This window comes from Nuphar pumila, chromosome 6, assembly GCF_984573655.1.
Source record: "Nuphar pumila chromosome 6, dmNupPumi1.hap1.1, whole genome shotgun sequence".
NCBI classification, from domain to species: domain Eukaryota; kingdom Viridiplantae; phylum Streptophyta; class Magnoliopsida; order Nymphaeales; family Nymphaeaceae; genus Nuphar; species Nuphar pumila.
Window position 1 is genome coordinate 20,824,667 of NC_143254.1, and position 19,509 is coordinate 20,844,175.

Sequence of the window (19,509 nt, forward strand, 5' to 3'; positions counted from 1 at the left end):
GGTTTTGAACCTACAACATCCCAACAAAAAGTGATGTGCGCTAGCTGCTCCTACCAGACAAGCGGAGCCTCATTGGTTATGATTTTTTTTCTTACAACAACAACAACAACTACGCCTTCATCTCAAAACAATTGGGGTCGGTGATATGAGCCTCATTGGTTATGATTTGTTTTCTTACAATTTAGGTTTTATTCATGTTTTATTTTCTTGCAATTTATTTATTTTTAAATAAAAATATGATTTCTATTTGAGTCGAAACAAAATGTTGGATGAAGAACAATTATTACAGATGTGTTTTGTCTGTTCTGTTCTACAATTCTGTCTAATATTGGACAAGCAATCAAACACATCCTTAATGAAGCACTATACCAGACACACAACAAGTGAAGCATTTTTTTTTATGAAAGAAAAAATCACCCTCACGATCATAGACCTGGTCGTGCTGACTAAAGCCTGCGGTACTTATAATTGTCTCCACGTTGGAAACTCATGTCTCACCCCCTTGTTCCTAAGGAGTCACCAAGCTTTGGCTGAGCAAGGGCTTATCCTTATTTTAAGAGGGGCTGACACTCATGGGAATGGGACCTTGACCACCTGCCTAGTGGCCAAGGCCCCCTCCACTGCAACAAATCCCTTTGGGGGGCTTGTAACAAACAAAAATCAGCAACAATTTGTCCATCTTGAAATTAGACAAACATTTTGTGGTTGTGACCATACTGACAAATCTTGCGAGATTTATGAAAATGTCACAAAAAAATTGAGAGAAATTACCCAAAAGTTAAAAAAATGGTAAGTTTTTGAGTTTTTCATCAAAAACATAAATATTGTGTTTTAAACGCGATATTTATGTTTTCATATCATAAGATAATGATGCTTTTTTAAAACATTGTTTATTTATATTTTCCTATAAAATTTATTTTTAGATTTCTAATTTTTTATTGCCAAGTTTTTTTCCCAAAAATGTGAGATTTAAAAAAAAATCAAATTCTTGCAAGTTTTGGCTGTTGATATTTTATCGGTTTTAACTTTTGTCAGGGTTATTGTGACAAGAGTGATAGCGTTTAAAAAAAAGACAGTTGTTTTTTCTTGAGAAATTAAAAAAATTACATTTCTTGCACTTTATTTGCAAAGTATTGACAAAAAATAATAAAAATATATATTGTGATAAAATCATAATATTTTAAAAAGAAAAATAGAGGGTTCATATCAAAACAATAAACATGTGGTAATATTTTCAAGATATTGTGATTTCATACTGCCAATAGTACGGAACCTTCCATTTTTGCCCCCCCAAAAAAATGTATGCCACAAAAACATATTTTCAAGATATTATGATAATTAAACCGTTTAAAAAAGCTGAAAAAATATTTAAAAAAATGCAATATTTCCCATATGGGAGAGTTATCATATTTTTCCAAAAATCTCATTCACATTTTCAGTAACACCTTGGCTTTGTGCCACTGGCTTCGTGATGACACGGATTCTTTTCTCATGCATATAGTCATGCATCTTGAGATGATCATTCTCCATCTTTATTGGATTAATAATTTCGTCACCAAGGCGTTATATCCCCTTTGAAAATCATAGACTCAGGTTATTTTGGCTCATTGGACCCATAGATGGGTTCAGTATGGCCCAAGCGCTAGGAATTGATATTTGGATTGTGTTTTTTCGACCTAAAAATACGATTTTATAAGTGATGAATATATCAGATTGTGGGTGGTTGATTTTTCAGGCCTTCTAAAATTTTACCTATTTGTTGTAAGTGGACAATTTAACAGCTGATTCTACTAAATAAAACGTATAGATCAGATTTACCAGGTTAGATTAAAAAAAAAGACCAAATATTAACAAGTTTTTGTTGAGTAATGTGTACCACCTAGAACATTTATCTTTCAAACCGTCCCAGCCCCTTTTAGAAAATATACTTGCATGTATTTTTTATTTAATCTAAACCCTTAGATGTGATCTTTATGTTTTATTTAGTAGAAAATATGTATTTGTTTAAATATTTTTTTATGCTTAGTTGTGTTTTTAGCTCAACAAAAACATTAGTGGTATATATTGTACTAAAAACTTAATAGTTAAAAATTATTTTTTGTGTTAAACTGGTTCGCTGCAAAGCATGATTTTTTAGTAAATAAGTAATTAATGATACAAGTTTGAATTATGAAAAATGACCGTACTTTACAACTAAATTGACACATTTTTTGAAATGCCCTACAATTTTTTATATTTTTCTCGTATCCAAAATCACAAATAGTTAGCTTTGGAATGTCCTTTTTACCCTTCACGAAGTTTGTGCAAAATGTCGCTCGATTTGTCGGGTGCCATAAATTCTCACTTAAATGAGGTTCACATGATTTTTTTTTGTGGAGAATAAGATTTTATACCCAATTGTTAAGAAGTGCGAACTTCATGAGGTATATGCGATCTTTGTGAGGTATAAGCGCACTTAGTTAGGTATTTGCGAGGTTACAAGATTCAGTTTAACATGATGTTCACACCTATTTTTATGTGAATTTCTAAGGTATATGCGAACTCAGTCAGATATTAGGAAAGTTTTGATGTTTGAGGATGTTCAATCCTATTTTTATGAAAACTTCTTACACATATACACACTTAGTCAAGTATTTGCAAAGTTGTGAAGTTACGAAGTTTGAGTTTAACCAAATGTTTGCACATATTTTTATGCAAACTTATGAGATATATGTACACTTAGTATGATATTTGCAAAGTTTCAAGGTTTGAGTTTAACATAATGTTCACATACATATATATATATATATATATATGGCGCACTTAGTCAGCATTTGTGAAGTTTCGAGGTTTGTGTTTGACAAAATGTTCACAATTATTATTAAGCAAACTTTGTGAAGTCTGTGAAAAAAATGTGTGAACCTCATTTTAAGTGAGAGAATTTGAGGTACCTGAAGAAACAAAATGACATTTCGTGTGAACTTTATGAATTTTGTGCATGCAAAGGGTAAAAAGGATATTTTAAAGCTAGTTATTTACGATTTTGAATAGGAAGAGAATATAAAAAATTGCAAGACATTTAGAAACACATATCAAATTAGCCCTACTGTATTAGTTTGAATTAAAAAAAAAAAACTAACAAGTTTTTGTTTGCTACCGTTACAAGTTGCAACCAGCAAGTGCTAACGTGCATTACCAATATCATGTGGATCACATGGAGGATAAATGTAGGCCACCACAAAAAATGTCACGAAATAATAATAAAATATTTTAATCATTTTTGTTCAGAGTACACTTTATGGTTTATGACAATAAAAAAACAAAGGATAGCTTGTCATGTATGGATATTTACGTGCGCCCCCACTACTGCGGGACCCACTTTTTTTTTCAAGTATAAACTCCTCAGAGTCATTAGATTGTGAAGATCGGACGGTCTAAATCATGCATCCAGCGGAGGGGAAAAAATAGGCAAGGTGCCCACGCAATCACACCTCACCCACAAGAAACAAAAATAGGCTATGAGGAGAGAGGGGGAAATCAGAAATATGGTGCTGGTAAGGACCTCACATGTGGGTCCCACAGAAATAAAAAAAAAAATCCTGCCACCGGGGCACCCAAACGGAAAAAATCATTATGCCGGAAATTCTGCCGGGAAATAAAAATCTCCGGCATTCTCCAATAGAACGACCATATCAGAAGCTCCAAAGTGAAGACTGGTAAAAGGCGCTGCTGCCGGAATCCTCCTCCTCCACCGTCGGAGCGAACCCAACCTCCGCTGGAAACACCTCGTACATCGAATACGTGCCGAATTCCGATCCCCCGCTGCCGGAATCCGCCATCAGAGGCTCCAGAAACGACCAGTCCTTGTCGTCGCCGGCTGCATGTTTCTCGCACTCCGATGGAGCGCCGGCCGCCTCTCCCGCGTGCGCGAACCGCGCAGCCGCCTTCTGGATCTCCGACGAGCTCAGAGTCGATGCCGCCTGTATGTTCGGCGGGTTCTCCGGGAAGTTCAATTTTCCGTCTGGGCCACGGAGGCAGAAGACGGCGGCATCGTAGGCCCTCGCCGCCTTCTCCGGCGTGTCGTACGACCCGAGCCAGATCCGTTCCCGACTGTTCGGCAGCCGGACCTCCGCCACCCACTTCCCCCACTTCCTCATCCTCACCCCCTTGAATTTGCCGCTGCCACCTCCGGAGCACTCCCCTGTCTCTGGCCGGCTCGCCGGCCTCTCACTCTGCTCCGACGATGGTTTCAGCATCTCCTCCATGAAATTCACCACCGAAAACCTGATTTTCAATCTAAAAAATAAGATCTTGATCGGGATTTGACCTCCCCAGGGAATAAAAAAAGAACGATGTCTCGATATGGTAGCTCGTAATATAAAAAAATCAAGCCACACCAACTTGATAAAACTCCATTTCGATCACCGTTTTAGCCGTCAAACATGCCGGAAAAATCCCGCACTAGCCGGAATCGAGCTCCAGTAACTAAAAAAAACCCACCGAATTTCTTCGACCGGGTCGGCGAAATCTGCCGCCAGCCCAATTGAGAAAACCCGATTTCGATTCTAATTCCGGCCTGCCCACAAAAAATTTCGAGCTCGGTGGAATTGAGTTTCACTTTCACAGTCTCTAGTGGGCAGCAAAACTCGGATGGGGAGCTCCTCAGGGTCGCCGGAATTCGTGAAATCGTTCACGAACCAAACGAAGAAAACAGTTTCTGTTCCGGATCTTAGCGTGCCCACAAACCGGAAGTGCCTGCCGAGTTCCTGATTTGTGCTATCGCAGTGTTTCGTCTTCCGTTGGCCTGTTTGGGCCTATTTTATACTCTCTCTCTCTCTCTCTCTCTCTCACACTCAGTCGAGCACACCAACTTGTTCTCTTAAACCGTGTTGGACCAGCATGTTGGACCCACTGCAATTCTTAGGTAATTTTGATGACAGTGGCTGAAGGTTGACTATTTTTTTTAACTCGGGGGAGACCGCAGTCAGACACACGGTTAGGAATAGGGGTGGCAAAACCTGACACGACCCGCCAACCCGACTCTTAGGCAGGTTCGGGTTGGGCTTAAGCCAACCCGTTTAATAAAAGGGTCGACCGGCCTAACCCGTTTATTAAACGGGTCGGGTTCGGGGTATGCCAACCCGTCAACCCGGCTGACCCGTTTAATAAACGGATTAGGCGGGCGGGTCAACCCGTCTGCCAACCCGCCAAACCGACCCGCCAACCCGTCGGCCCGCGAACCTGAGAACCCATTTACCCGACCCAACCCATTTATTAAATGGGTTGGCGGGTCGTGTCGGGTTACCCGTTTATTAAACGGGCCGGGTTCGTGTTTGCCACAGCCGACCCGTTTAATAAACGGGTCGGGTTCAGGTTGAGGTATGCTGACCCACCAACCCGACACGATTGCCACCCCTAGTTAGGAATGGCAGTGGACTGGGGGGAAACGGTGTCCCACCTGCCTCACCCACTTTGAACCAGGGATGGAGGTTAAAATCAAAACCCGTGCAGGGATGGAGGCGGAGATGGACTTGTGCTTTCCCTAGCTTGGCCCAGATCTCCGCCTTGCCCGGTCCTGTCCCCACTCTTTTTTTAGGGATAGCAATAGACCTAGGAAAAATAAGGCCTCACCCCCATTTAGACCCCGGGACAGGGGACATGAAACAGGAATGAAGGCAGAGATTGAGGTTAAAATCAAAACCCGTGCCAAGATGGAGGCGGAGATGAACTTGTGCTTTCCCTAGCTTCGCTCGGATCTCCGCCTTGCCCCGTCCTATCCCCAATCTTTTTTTAGGGATAACAATAGACCGAGGAAAAATAAGGCCTCACCCCCATTGATAGAGGACATGAAACAGGAATGAAAGCAGAGATTGAGGTTAAAATCAAAACCCATGCGGGGATGGAGGCAGAGATGGACTTGTGCTTTCCTTAGCTTCGCCCGGATCTCCGCCTTGCCCCGTCCTGTCCTCAATCTTTTTTTAGGGATAGCAATAGACCGAGGAAAAATAAGGCCTCACCCCCATTTAGACCGGGATAGAGGACACGAAACAAGAATGAAGGCAGAGATTGAGGTTAAAATCAAAACCCGTGCGGAGATGAAAGGCAGGATTTTGAGACGAGTCAGGGTGCCGCCGCCCCGGTCCACTGCCATCACTACATGATTCACCATTTCTTTCACGTGCCTTTTTTTGGCTGCGCTGAGTCATTACCTGTGTGGGGGACTCAGGGTAGTTGGGTTCCAGGACCTCCCAACGAAGAAGCTTCTCCCTCCTTTCTAGAAGAGAAGGATGATGGTGATGGCTGGGCCCTGCATCTTACTAAAGGATTACAGTGACAGTTTAAAACGGCAGCCAAAAAAAATCATAATCACAAAAGTTTTAAAACGGCAAATTATCAGCAGCCACATAAGTAATTATCTTTGTAGCAGCCACTGTTTTGAATTTACAAAGCAATCCATCTTAGTAGGTAACATAACTGAATGTTATTAACATGGTCTCTTTATTGAAACCATATTCATACTTCTACCTATTTTGACTCTAATGAAACCTCCACTCATGCTCCCAATATACCACGTTTAAGTGAAGTCATTGACTTATGGTTAATAACCTCACTAATCTTCATTCTTGTTAATTTAATAATGAAAGACAGCATAAAACAAGGTGGTTGGTGTGAATAAATTATCCAGGGGATTATCATGCCTTTAGTGACATCTAAAAAATCGTTTTTTATTTAATTTTCTTTTAAGGTCTGATATTGATTAAAGACTTTTTTTTTTTGATAAATTAGGGTTTTGATGGTTATATTTTTACAGGGAAATTTCCTTATACAGACCCGTATTTTACCTGAAATTCTATGTCAGGTACCATCTTTTCTGAATTTCCTGATATGGACCATTGTTTTTACTGCCAATGGCTAAATAAATACCTTGGGTTAACCTCTGTCACACCCAACAGTGGGGAACCTTTTAAAAGTACTTTAAAATTCCTATTTTATCCTTTATCTATATGTGATTTCCTAATTGCATCGTTTGAATGTTTAAAAATATTTTAAAATTTCTATTTTACCCTTTATCTATCTTTATGTGCTTTCTCTAACTTGTATCCATAGTGACAAATATCGCAAGATTTATGAAAAAAATCTAGCCATAATATCGCGAGAAATTGCCTGAAAGTTTAAAACGGCAATTTCTCAAGAGATTTTCAAAATATCGCAAGATTTATGAAAAAAATATAAAATACAGTGATTTAAACACGATATTTATGCTTTAAACGGCTATTTATTGTGATTTAAACACGATATTAATAAATTTTATTAATATTTTCTTATAAAAATCATTTTTATATTTTTTAATTTATTTTTTGTTTCTGAGATTTTGCCAAAAAATGCTATATTTATGGATTTTTTTAATTTTTCATGAGTTTTGAAAAACGAGAAATTGCCCATAAAAACTTTTGTCACTATGCTTGTATCCCTTGAACGTTTAAAAGTACTTTAAAATTCTTATTTTAGCCTTGAAAGTTAAACTTGCATATGATTAAAACGGATCACACTTCTACTGATTTTACCCATATTTTCAGGTTTGGTTAACATCTGAATTTGGGCCATACCCAATGTGTGTATATATATATATATATATATATATATATATATATATATATATATATATATATATATATATATATATATATATATATATATATATATATATATATATATATTGGGTCTTGGTTGATAAAGCCACTTTGAATCAAAATCAGGCAAGCCAAACCTTTTTTCACATGAAAATTGATAGGTGTAACTTTATTTTGCTGGAACCCGTTATATAGAGCCCAACCATATTCAAAGCTTTATTATGAGACATGAGTAGGATATAGGTCTAAAACTAGAGCCAATCATCAAAAATTGAGTTTCAAACTGGATCAGAGCCATATTTTATACTGGATAGCATATATATGAATTTGGGCTTATTCAGAACAAGGTTAGAACCGAAAATACATTAAAGTCCGATTTTGGGTAAAAATTGTGTCTAATGACACCCATTTTACTACTTGAAATTAATAGGTCTATCATGAGATCTGAGTCAAATTCAGATCTAAAACTAAAACCCTAATTGGAGATCAGATATAACCCATATTTTTGTAACGATCCTTTCAAACATGGTCAGATAGATATAAATATATTGATGAATGAAAAAGAAAAGATTATAAGGATATATTTGGCATTTCAAAATATGTGACTTAGATTAACTAGGTAAAGATAGTGGTAGGATATACCAGGTCCTTATTTGGCTATTGTTAGGAAAACATAGGTCTATATCTGGAGTTTTAGAAAGGGTGGTACTTAACAATGAATTTCAGGCAAAAAGTAGGTCTATACCAGGAAATTACCCCCCATTTCTATATTAAAGGGGGCGTTTTAAGTGTGGATCCAGGAATCTCTTAACTGATTCTTTAAGTGCTCCAGCCAATCACGTGACAACATTCCATGCACCCCAGCAGCAAGAGAATGCAGGGTCCCACTCAAATGATGCTATGCGATTGGCTGGGTCACACAGGGGATCAGTTAAGAGATCCCTCGCTCCCAAGTTTTTGTTTCAGGGCCTCCTTCATTCGAAATGGGGGCTAAAGTGAAAACCCATGTGGGAAAATAGAGCAGGGCTCACATATTTAAGATTTGATTTTGAGCTATGTATATATTGTTGGATCGTATTTCGGATCACACAGTTTCGCAATTAACATCATGATATAAAACAACATATAAATAATGATTAACAGTAGATCGAAACAAGAACAGGGAGCAATACGAAAATACTCCCCTTAGAGAAGATTCACCCTCACATACAGTGCAAATTAGGGTCTGGCGTTCTTCCCCCAGGATACAATATCCACGACGATCTGAACGGTGCACTCCGACGGATCATCCTTCGAAAACAACCTCCACGAATCAAATGTTGCAGAGAACACCCTTTCAGGATAACTCAGGAAAGAGAGAGAGAGAGAGAGAGCAACATGGGAGATGGGAAATCACAGAGCTTCATAAATGCGTATGTCTCAGCCTGTGCGTAACCTTAGCCCTTACCATGCTTTTATAACCTACGAACGGTTATGAAACGTGGAAGGACCCGTTACGGATTCTGAGGAGACGTGATCCGTTAACGGACTTTGAAAGATCGAGGTCCGTTACGGAATCCGAAGAGTCATAACGGGCATGAACTACGAGGAGTCGTGACCCGTTATCATTTCCCATAACCCGTTACAGAATCCAACTATACAAAGAAACTTTGGGTAAAAAGGTAGTTTGTCTTGATTGGATATGGGTAAAAAGGTACTTTACCCGAACCCGAGTCCGAGCCCGGCCCGGCTCGGCACGGTGGGCAGGCGCACGCGCGCGCGCGTGTGTGTTGGTCATCCCACTCTCTTGTTCTCAAGAACAAGTGTATAAGTTCATATGTGGCTTATAAAGCCCACAAAAAACTCAAGCACAAGCAATATGGGACTATTCCACTTCATCAAGACCACTTCCTCTAAATAACCCAGTTTCTCTTTTGAATTCTCTCTCCCTTCCTTCTTACACCTAACATATATCAGGAGTAATGGGTCTTTGTTAAACCCATTTGGTGATAAACTGCGTGCTAAATAAGTTTTTTGGGCCTTTTTAATTTTATTTTTAAATCATGACCGTACAAATGTGCTCTATGTACTTTGATTTCATGACAAAGACAATTACTTGCTATGGTGCTCTAAAATTGAGTCTCTGATGTATACTGAAGACCTTCTTGTCAAATATGTGGATGACTCTTTTCCTGCACTAAGTTCGTTCATCAGAGAAAGTGAGCAATTAAAACCCAATCCAAAATTTATTTCATGAAAAAGGGTTGATTAACTCGCGTTGAGTTTAATCAAGGTCATTGTGACAGAGTTGGTGTTGGGATAAATTATTCATATTCCATCTACCAGGAAAGCTTGGATTGCATTAAAACAGTTTTATGCTTCTTATTCAAGTACTAATATTCTTTAGTTGAAGCATGATCTCCATAATATGAAAAAGGAAGAAAAGACTATGTTGTAATATTTATACTATGTTAAGTTTTTTGCACACCAACTTGTCTTTGATGGAGACTTAGTTCAATTCACTATGAATGGTCTCTCTTGAGACTATAAAAGTTTTATAACAATTGTCATTACTTCTACTCTCAATAAGCTGCCTAAGTTGATTTAGATTTTTAATCTTTTGCTAAATCAAGAAAATAGACTTCAAATATTAAATCCAAAGTCTCTTCAGCCAAGTGAATAATCTATGACCACTTTTTTTTCTTAAAGGTGGCATGGTCGAGGCTGTGGTGGTACAGGAAGAGAGATTGAATGTTTTAATCCCTTCTTTCAAAAATTTAAAAACATTGAAAACAAAGATAATCAAGGACAACCAAGGGCATCTCAACGTGATCAGAAAGATGGCTAGGTAATTTTTTAGTTTTGCGGTCACAAAAACCACACAGCCTATACTTCTTATGACATCCCAAAAGTGTTTGCTGCCATGACACTTAACAATATGCAGGACTCTACATGGTACCTTGATATGGGGGCCATACATCTTATCACATCATAGGACCAAAACATGACAATAGTGAATATCATGGGTCAGATGTCATCACGGTAGGAAGTAACTCACAATTGCCAATTTTTAATTCATGTGATATATCTCTGCAGTATGAGAATATATTTTTTAAGTTAACAGATGTCCTTCATGTTCCTTCTATTAAGCAAAATCTATTGTTTGTAGACAAGTTTTTTTGAGATAATTATTATTTATTTGAGTTTGATAGATGTTAATGGTTTTTATGTTAAGGATATACTGAACATGATTACTCTCCTAAGTGGACAAAGAGAGGACTTTACCCATGGCCAAGAGGACAACAATAACAAGAAAATTGGGCTCCTCAAGTTAGTTTTGCTAAAGTTAGCCCAAATAAATTTAGATGTTATGATGAAGTGTGGCACTGCAAGTTGGGTCACCCTGGGTTTAAAGCTTGGGACACTTTAGTGAACAATAAATCTATTGTTTATTTGAACAAGAATGACCCCGAGTTGTATTCCTCTTATATGATTAGCAAAATTCATAAACTACCTTTTGCTAGCACAAACTTTTCTACTTAAGCTCCTTTGGAGTTGGTTCATGCGGACCTTTGGGGGCCCACTTCGACACCATCCCGTTAAGATTATCGATTCTATTTGTTACTTGTTGATGACTTCTTTAAAATTTTATGGTTATTTTCATTAGTTAAGAAGTTTGATGCTCTTTTCTAATTTATAAAAATCAAAAATATTGTGAAAAAATAAATTGATAGTCAAATTAAGATATTCAAAAGTGATGAAAGGGGAGAATTTGTTAATAAGAGTTTTATGCAGTTTTTGAATGACTGTGGGATCAAATGCTGGTTATTTTGTCCTCGCGCTCCTGAACAAAATGGTGAGGTAGAAAGAAAACATAAACATATTGAAACATGACTGACTTTATTGTATCATGCCTCTTTGGATTATAAATTTTGCGTAGATGTCTTTAAAACTATTGTATCTCTCATTAACCGACTTTCTACACCAATTCTAGGCCAAAACTCACCATATGAACTTCTCTTAAAGTGTGCATGGGTATGAGCATCCAAAAATATTTGAATGCACATGTTATCCGTATTTGGTCCCTTATGCCAAGTCCAAACTTGATCCAAAATCCAAACCCTCCATCTTTATATGATATGGTTTCAATTACAAAGGTTACATATGTTATGATTGCAAAGAAAATATTTATTTCAAGACATTTTTTATGAGAAAAAGTTTTCCTATAAAAAAAGAGAGCCTATTACACTGAAAAAGTGTCAAAATGGATCCAAAGTTAGAAACCTAGTTTCAATAGGAGTCCTACCTCAAATGAAAGTCCTCAATAGAGTCACTCCATAACCCCAATACTCCTATCTAGTCCTATTGAAGTCATGTTACCTACTGAATTGTCTCATGCATCCTTTCCTGAAACATTAGACCAACCTTGTCCTATCTTTGAAGATGATATTGAAATCCCTTCGCCTTCCCAACCCAACCATTCAAGTAGATATACCTCAAATAAAAGTCCTCAATAGAGTCACTCTATAACCCCAATACTCCTATCTAGTGCTACTGAAATCATGTTACCTACTGAATTGTCTTATGCATCCTTTTCTGAAACATTAGACCAACCTTGTCCTATCTCTGAAGATGATATTGAAATCCCTTCGCCTTCCCAACCCAACCATTCAAGTAGATATGACGTGTCCGAGCCCACATCCTCAGGGATGGAACTTGTTGTTGACCATGATCTCCCAAGCCTAACACCTTCCAGGACCCATCACAAGGTTACTCAGTCCCAAGGTGGTACATTAAAACCCAGACTATTCTTTGGCTCCAAATATCGAATCACCTCTTAAGTGAAATAAGTCAGAAAGAATAAGAATCATCCTCCTTTCTTCAAGGTGTGGCCGAACCTAAGTGGTGTAGCACTATGGAAGAAGAAATTAAGGTTCTTTATCAAAATAAGACTTGGACCCTTATCCTTCTTGACAAAGCTTCTAACCTTGTTGGTTGTAAATGGATATACAAGATTAAGAAGTATTTGGATGAAAGCATAGCTCGGTATAAGGCACATTTAGTAGCCAAGGGTACAATCAATAAGAGGGGGTCAACTAATTTGAAATCTTCCACCCTATTATCAAACTCACTTATGTTAGGATGGTCTTGTCTGTTGCTATTAGTTTGGGTTGGCCTATCCATCAATTTGATGTTAACAATATATTTCTTAATAGTATTTTAAAATAAGAAGTTTATATGAGCCAACTCTCTAGTTTTGAAGATAAGAATCACCCTAATTTTGACTGTAAGTTAAATTGTGTCATGTATGACTTGAAATAGGCTCTTCGAACATAGTTTAAGAGACTTCATGTGTATCTGGAATAGTTGGGGTTCATTGAGTCTAAGGTTGATCATTCCCTGTTTATCTGCCATAATAATATTTTTATATGTTTGTTTTGATATATGTTGATGATATCATTATCGTAGAAAATTCTTATGAGAATGTCAGGCAAGTCATTCATGACTTTGGTACTGAACACTCTATTAAGGACTTGATATCGTTGCATTATTTTCTTAGAATTGAAGTGATCTAGAACAAGCATGGCAGAGTGTAAACATGTGGTTACTCTAGCTACGCTCCTCTAGGCATAAAGGGATATTGTTGAAAGATGTTACTCAGTAAAGTTTTGTGGGACCTTGCAATATGTTACATTCACCATACTAAATATAGCCTACTCTGTTAATAAGGTCTGTCAATTTATACATGAACCTATTGAAGGCCATTGGGCTCATATAAAGGGAATTCAAGGATATCTCAAGGAAACCTTAAATATGGGTCTATAAATTAAAAAATCTGAGTCTTTTCACTTGGCTACGTACTCTGATGCTGATTAGGCATATTGCCCATGTGATCGCAAATATGCTAGTGGCTATTTAAAATATTATGGGACCAAATTTGTTGTCATGGAGTTCTACTAAACAATGTATTATTGTCAGGTTAAGTACGTAAGTCGAGTACAAGGTAGTAGCATGTGTCATCTCTAAGCTTGTTTGGCTCAAACAACTGTTGGCAGAGTTGAACATAATTTCAGAAGAATCCTCTAACCAATGGTGTGATAATTTGGGCACCACATACCTTGCTGCTAATCCAGTGTTCTATGCTCAAACCAAGCATATTGAGATTAACTATCACTTCGTCTGTGAGAAGATCAAGTGGTTGATATTCTCACCAAATTGTTGTCAGGACATAAGTTCAACCAATTCAGAGACAAGCTCAATCCCAAAGAGATTGGCTTGAGGGGACATGTTATAGTAGTGGATTCTGGCTTGCGTCCAAGTGATCAAGGTCCAACAACTACACCAAAGTCTCATGTGAAGAATTCCAATAAAACAAGAACTCTAAGTAAATCAAGTACTTTCATGGAGACTCCTGATGAGAAGATACTTCTTCCAGATGAGAAGCCCAACAAAGCTCCTCTCTATCATAGAAACCAACATAGTAAGGACTCCAAGAAAAGTTGTAGAGTCTTTGCCGGACTTGATTGTACTCACGAGAGGTCTAATCCCATAAAGAACCTTTCTCTTGTTTTTATAAATAAAGAGCACATCCTCCCTCTCTGCATCATGTAGACAAGAAGAGGATTTTAACATAGATGTAGGTCATACTATATCGAACCATGTAAAAATGTATTTGCTTATGTGTGTGAATCCTTGGTTTGCATGAATGTGAATCTTTTACAAAAACAATGTCCCATTAGATTATCGAATCTTAAAAATCGAATTCCTTTTGTATAAAAAAATATGAACACTTGAGCACCTTTTCCTCAGTTGTTCGATACTCCAGAGAATTTGGAGCCAAGTTCGTCACCTGTTGGGCCAACGATGTACTCACAACAGATCTAAAGAGGTATTACAAAGGTGGGGACCCACTCGATTTTCCTCCAAACCAGTGTCACACATGGTTGGTTACCTTTCAAATTGTTATATGGAAATTATGGTGTGTTCATAATCAAATTATCTTTTGAGGATAGAGTTCTTAATGCTCACCAAATTCAGCAATTATGTATTGGGGCCGCTAAAGAACACATGTTATGCAATTGTAGCTAGAGGAGTGGATCATCCAGCTATGTGGAGATGGAGATATGAAAGGCATTGGTCGCCCATACTAGATCAATGGATCAAAATGAACATTTTCACCTTGGAGGGATGGTATATCAATGCTGAATGTGGAGGGTGGACAGATCATCTCTTAGGGGGCAAGATTTTCACCTTTGGGTGAAATTCTGGAGCACGTTTCACAGACTTCGCCAATCATCATTGAAAATTCGTGGAGATATATGGTGAACCACATTAACAATATGTTTGAAGGGGCAGAGGCAATGAAGATATAGAGACGTTGATTCAGTGCCTTGGGTGCTATGACAGAAGTATTGTGTGATTCACTACTCCCAAAGAGTTTAACATGTTTGCAAGATTTCTTTTTTCTTTTTTAAGGCAAGCTGGGGTTAAGCTGACCCTTACCAGTTATACAACTATACCATTGGGTTTTGAACCTGCAACGTCCTAACACAAGGTGACGTGCACTAGCTGCTCCAACCAAACAAGTGGAGCCCCAGTTGGTATGTTTGAAAAATCTCTAGTGACTATGGCAGTCAGTGAGAACAATAAACAGTGGTGTAACATGGATCCGGACTGAGTCCCCCTATGTAAAGCTGTACAGTTTGTTTTCTTTATCTTAATAAATATGTAGGGCCCACCTAACCCCAGCTTTTTATGTCAAAAAAAAAATGACGGAACTGTTGGTTCCTAACTAATGGCTGACATTGAACATAGATTCAACCTCATTAATTGCAACAAATATTCTAAAAAAAAATCTCTTATTAATACACCCTTTGTCTTCTTCCTCTTATTCTTCATTCTTATGTTTTTGATAAAAATATATTAACATTAATGTACAAAACAAAAAACCTTATATATATGTACGTCATGCAGGATGACATTCCCCCCATAACCCCTATATCTCTATAACCGTCAAGAGGGTGGTGTATGTTCCCCCTGGAACACGGGGCCACGTGTCGGGGTCCGAATGAGTGCCACGTTGGTACTCATTCGTCAGTTTGGGTGTGTACGAAAGAATATTGTGGATCCCAAGATATTTTTTCGTACATAACTCCCGAATGAGTGCCAACCTGCTCTCCTAACCGCCTCTATCTTTGGCACTCATTCGGACCCCCGGAACATGCTGCCCCGTGTTCGTCGGGGGAACATACAACCTGCTCTCCTAACCGCCTCTATCTTTGGCTTTCTCTGCATCTATTTTGTGAGAACAATATTGCAAAAAGTTGACATTTTAGCTTTTATATGTAATGTAAATAAACACCGTTTTTTGGGTTCCTGAGCAATCATTGGCTATCCAATACTATTCTCCAGTGATCATTGACTTTCAACTGACACTCTTTAATAGCATTAAAAATGTATATCGGCACAAGAGTAAGTTACAGAACAAGTTGTATTTGTAAAGAAACTGAATCATTGAGAAATTTATTTTATAGTTTTTTTAATTCTTGATGTAACAATTCTTCTCATACTAGTATATATAAAGCCCAATATTTTACTTCCCAACGTATACCTCTCTCTCTCTCTATATATATATATATATATATATAGAGAGAGAGAGAGAGAGAGAGAGAGATGAAAAAAAATATTGGCTACTCTGCATCATCGAACGAAAACAGTCTTTTTTTTTTAGGGAAAGAGAAATCCAACGAAAACCATTAAACCACCTGCTTTTAACATTTTCTAATTTTTAGATAAAGTTCTACATAGTTTCTTTAGTAAAAGAACATGTTTGTGAAATCAATGGCGCACTTTACCCTAAAACTTCTGGAATTAAAAAAATAATAAAAGTTCATGTTATTTTTGAAAAAGTTTTTTTCTTTTTTGAACAAAGTTCATGTAATTATGTCAAACCACACAAACCAAAGTGCCACAATTCCAGTAAAAAACGAACCGTGTTGAACAGTGAACACATCACATCACATCACACAAGCGCAGTATCACATTGCTTAGACAACGGTCACAGTCTTTTTATTAGACAGCGACTTGGAGAAGCACTCGGTGGTATCGTGCAACTGTGAACAGCCCGTGTGATAGAAAGATGCTATAGATCTTCTTGTTTGACTTGATGATTCTTCATTAAAATAATAATGTGACAACAAACGCGTACAGTTCATACACCTATTTCCATGTGGTCATCCACCTTCTATTTGACCCTAAACAGCTGGGCCCAGACCAAAACCCAGCCCAACTCTCTTAGTCTGGCTGCACTGAGGTGGGTCAACCTTGGGCCGGGCTAAGGTTCATTGCCACCTTCTTGCCTCTTTCTTATTGCATGTTCCCAAAATAATAATAAAGTTGCCCTCGAAAAAAAATCAGGCACTATGATTTTTCAGGCGACAATAGGGCAAAACTGTTAAGAAAAAAATAAGTAGACTAAATTTGCCATACTTTTTAGTTGTGGCCAGTTATAATATTGTGTGAAAAATTGGTGTCGTCTGTCATTATGAAACACGTAATTTGTTCCTTTATTCTACTATACAAACACGTTTGTTTCTGAAATGGTGGATCTTATACCAATGGGTCGAGCACGAGATGGATATCCAACCAATCACCATACACCAAGATTGCAAGCGACTTGTGCGCTCCTTGCTAGGGGTGTCAACAGGTCGGGTTTGGTTTGGACCCAGGTAGAACCAGATTTGGACCAGATTTTTGGGTATGGTATCTAGTCCAGACCCGGGTCTAATCAGGTCCACTATAAGAAAAACCAAACCCGGACCCAATAATAACTACATGAACCAGACCCAGACCATACCCGGTAAAACCATAATTTTTATCATGTTTACATTGAAAATTTGTGGGTCTTAATCGGAACTCCGGTCGATATAAAATTTCACAAACTATACCGGGTCCATGTATTAATCGGACCTTCGGTTCTTGACCCGGGTCTTAATCAGCTCTTCTTATTTATCACCATACACGGACCCTATAGGGTTTGGTTCGGTCTGGTGGGGTCCGGATAAACCAGACCGTTGACACCCTTACTCCTTGCGGATCCAATATCCTAAACAGCCATATCATGTTTGCGTTTTCTATTATCCTGATCTGATCAAATTCCAAAACCAAATGCATGAAAAGGTCAGAGTAGGCAGTTTCCCAGTATGGATCTGAATCCGAATTCATGTCGATCCCCTTACACCCACATCCAAACCATTTATATCCTTAACCCTACGTGGAAGGACTCGAAAGATCATTCGTCTTTAATTGTGTGTATACAATAACAAAAGGTAATTAAATTATTTAGAAACCCATTAAATAAACATAAACAATGGATCAATATTAATAAAAATACAATGAGAGAGAAAAATGGCATGTGAAAAATGTGCCATTCAAAAAAAAAATGTTATGTGCTACTCTCTCCGGCTTCACTCCGTCCGGAGGCCAAAAATTCCGGTCGCCGGAATTTGACACAGCCCAATCTCAGAACGTCCAGAGAAGGGGCTGATGATGCGGATACCCCAACCCACCTGCCTCCTCCTCCTCCAGGTCCACCGCCGGATGCACGGCATATCCGCCGGAATATTCGTCGAAAGACATGCAGCTGCTGTCGAGGCCGAACCCGCTTTCGTCGGAATCCGCCAGTCCCCACTCCAAGTTCGGCCAGTCAAAGTGGATGCCCAAGTTCGTCACATCGCTTCCGGAAGCCGGCACTGCCACGTCGGATGCCAAAGACGATGCAGACAATGCCACATGTCTCTGGCTCGTATCATCTGAGGTGGCAGCCTCGTCTGCGCCGTGGGCGAACCTCGCGGCTGCTGCCTGGATCTCGGCGGCGCTGAACGACGAGCCGACAGAGATCTCCGGCGGGCTATCGGGGAAGTTGAACCTGGCGTTCCGGCCGCGGAGGCAGAACACGGCGGCGTCGTAGGCACGCGCTGCCTTCTCCGGCTTGTCGTACGACCCCAGCCAGATCCGTTCCCGGCTGTTCGGCAGCCGGATCTCCGACACCCACTTGCCCCATTTCCGCTTCCGAACTCCCTTGAACTTCATTGCTCCAACTCCATCTTCCATTCCCCCCTCTGAATTGCTCCTCTCCACAGCCTTTCCCATCACCAGTGACCACTTCTCCTTTCTAGCACAACCGTCAGAGAACAATATCTTGGCACTTATCGAATTGGGTACTAAAAAAAAAGAAGAAGAGATTCTTCGGAAAAAAATTTCTGCTGAAGAGATTTTGTTTTTGAGAGGGTCACTGTGCTTACTGGTTGCTGCTTGCTTGGTTGAGGAGAGTGAGGTGGTGTTGAATGACTATATACTGCTTATGCCAACGTGTTTAAAGCGTATTAATAGTCTCCAGTCAAGAAACAATTGAAACGTGGCTGATTTCAACTCTTTCTCACTCTCTCTAAAAAGTGATAGCTGTCAACCGCGTTAGGGTTTCCATCACGTGTTTATTAGTGGATAAGGTTTCGTTTTGGGTATTTTTCTAGGACCCTTCCTTGTGAAGACCATCATATTATTTTCCTTCTTGATTTGTGGGGCTACTTTTTTTTTTATTGTACAAATAATGTTAAGCAACTGAAAGGGATGGTTTTGGAATTTTTCTTTATGGTTTAAGGGCACGAATAAATGGTGATGAATGTGGGAAATTAAGCAGGTGCCCCCCACCCCCCTTCGAATTGGCTGCGTACATTGGGTAGGGCAGAATACGAATTGGATATGGACAGATATTCGATGTGGTCTGACATGTTTGTTTGTTTTTTTCAAGATATGGATCCTTGAAGTACGATTTGAATATACATTGGAATCGGATTAGGATCAGATTTGGATCAACATTTTAAGTCGAATTTCAAATTGATCCGATTCAAAATCTGACTAG

At 38.8% G+C, this 19,509-nt stretch overlaps 2 pseudogenes across 1 annotated transcript; both read right to left on the reverse strand.

The window, feature by feature from the left end:
• Positions 1-3,228: 3,228 nt before the first annotated feature.
• Positions 3,229-4,764, reverse strand: LOC149834258 (ethylene-responsive transcription factor ERF017 pseudogene; annotated as a pseudogene). Its single transcript, XR_016432518.1, has 2 exons — positions 4,480-4,764; positions 3,229-4,263 (listed from the first exon to the last, which is right to left on the reverse strand). The product of XR_016432518.1 is annotated as an ethylene-responsive transcription factor ERF017 pseudogene (transcript).
• Positions 4,765-17,918: 13,154 nt separating this feature from the next.
• On the reverse strand, positions 17,919-18,887 carry LOC149834259 (ethylene-responsive transcription factor ERF018 pseudogene; annotated as a pseudogene).
• Between the last annotated feature and the right edge of the window lie 622 nt (positions 18,888-19,509).